Source organism: Palaemon carinicauda, chromosome 2, assembly GCF_036898095.1.
Source record: "Palaemon carinicauda isolate YSFRI2023 chromosome 2, ASM3689809v2, whole genome shotgun sequence".
NCBI classification, from domain to species: domain Eukaryota; kingdom Metazoa; phylum Arthropoda; class Malacostraca; order Decapoda; family Palaemonidae; genus Palaemon; species Palaemon carinicauda.
Window position 1 is genome coordinate 101,393,260 of NC_090726.1, and position 2,500 is coordinate 101,395,759.

General features: G+C 36.0%; 1 protein-coding gene across 1 annotated transcript in view; it reads right to left on the reverse strand.

The window, feature by feature from the left end:
• The window catches only part of LOC137626075 (uncharacterized), a 12,962-nt gene that overhangs the window by 9,156 nt on the left and 1,306 nt on the right, over positions 1-2,500 (reverse strand). The window lies entirely within an intron of this gene.

A 2,500-nucleotide genomic window follows, 5' to 3' on the forward strand; every position in this document is an offset into this window, starting at 1 on the left:
ATATATATATATATATATATATATATTGGGTGTGTGTGTGTTTATATGTATGTATATATATATACTGTATATATATATATATATATATATATATATGCAAATAATATATAGGTAATGATATGATCCTTTGACTCCTTTTGTTTCCTAATAAGGAGGTCAGTCCAAAGAAAACCTCAGAATCCTGGTAATGGTTAGAACACATCATCATTTGCAAAGGGGAATTCGATATAAATGTGTTATTTTTCACCCACATTTTGAGAGTAAAACTAAACTCACATTAAAGACAAGGTCTTTAGTCTTCCGTACATAAAAAAAATAGAATGTTTCAGTTTGAAAGATGTAGGATGTATTAATAGATTAAAACTTACAGTATTATTTTATTTTAATAATCAACAGATTTATGATATACATTTTCATATTTGTGAAATTCATGTAATTTGAGACCCCCCCCCCCCTCAAAGTAATGGAAATGAATATTCTCAAATGATTCGCCATATGTAGCCTAATCAGAGACAGATAATCCTGAAAGGATAAAAGCTATTGAGAGAAATGAATAATAAAGTAAATAAATGATGACAAAAGGACCAATGGATAAGAAAGATTAAAAAGAATCTGTTAATTGCCTCATATATTTAGTGTCTTAGTCAAAATACCATATTCGTGAGTGCTATATCCGCAAATAGCTCTAGCTATCAACATCCAATGTATCATCAAAAGGATCCATCTTACGTGGATGTTCACGTTGATGTTTTACATCCACCAATACTCCACCTCACTCTGGTCCTCTGACGCTATTATTTCTAATGAACAACGATTCGCGTACCACGCCAATCAGTAGGATATTCAATCTAATCACAAAATCTAGTCCAGAAGGAAAGAGTAAAGGAAAGAATTCCAAGACAGATGAGGTTATCACCACCTAGCCTTTGGTAGAACTATCTCCTAAAGGAGGTGAAGAGTCTGGGAGAGCGGAGGCATAAAGAGAATTCCAAATCTTATCAGTGTAAGGACAAAAGCAGACCTGGAACCATTACAGGATTATCCCTCACTTATTGTTGGTACCATGTAGAATAAGTATTTGACTCAAGTATAATGTACACTTATTTGTCTTCTACCCTCATTTACTTTTACATTTTTCATTCCAAATAAATCTCACGCCATGAAGCCATCTGGAACTTTCGTTGTGTCTCCATGCTTCCACATACTGTTATTACCGGTTGGAGAGATATCCGGTTATAACTGGTTGGACGTTGGAGAGTTATCCGGTTATAACTGGTTGGAGAGATACCAGAAAGGATTGGATGTACAATTCTTACCTTCATTCCGTTGCTTCCAAGAATATATTATGTCACCCTTTACAATCATATGCTAAAATGGATATATTTTAAGGAGAGAGAGAGAGAGAGAGAGAGAGAGAGAGAGAGAGAGAGAGAGAGAGAGAGAGAGAGAGAGAGAGAGAGAGAGAGAGAGAGAAAGTTTAACTTGACACCTCTCTCTACTTAGTAGGCCTACTATTGCTAATTTCGAAGTAGACATGGTCCTCCTCTCCTGCTCTCACGACACAGGACGTTTCGACGCAACTTGTTCGACCAAAAGTCTTTGGAGCAAGATATTCCTCGAAATTGTTCATTGGTCTTTGGGAAGAGTCCCGTTTTTCATGACCTTGCTCCAATGAGCTGGCGGGCTCCTGCGTGACCTGTAATGAACAGTTTTAATGTTATCTCCAATTAGATTCTAATGCCGAGAGGAATCCGCTGAAGGAGAGAAATTGTTTTGAAATATTACATGGATGTATATGCTTAATCGAATATTTCAATATATCAGGTTAGGTTAGGTTACAATGTCTTTATTCCTATTTACTAGGTGAAGCAATTCGTTTTATATATCATATTCATTTTCTACATTATAAAAAATATAATAATAATAATTAAAACAATTAAAACAATAACACTTACAACGGTAATTAATACGAGAAGAAAGCGCAGGAATTAAAACTGGAATAACCCAGGGACTGGTTTTGTTGTCAGGGTGAAATAAGCATTGACAGATTAAGAAATTCATTATTGCTGTCATTTGCAATTTCTCAGAAGTTGATAAATAAAAGTAGAAACAGAGAGAGAGAGAGAGAGAGAGAGAGAGAGAGAGAGAGAGAGAGAGAGAGAGAGAGAGAGAGAGAGAGAGAGAGATCAACAAGCATTGAACTACAACAAAATCTCAGGGGAATTAATCTTCTCTCAGATGTTCACTATTGACTAATTTCACTAATCAATCCCTTGTGATTCTTCTTAACAGACTGACTTAATCAAGAGAGAGAGAGAGAGAGAGAGAGAGAGAGAAAAGAGAGAGAGAGAGAGAGAGAGAGAGAGAGAATCAACTAATCAATCACCTGTGAGTTTTCTTGATCCACTGACCGCTTCACCTTCTTCAACAACTGACGGAACTCCTGAACTATGAAGATCACCAGCGCGAGAAGGAACAAAACGCAAACCGAAAGCATCAC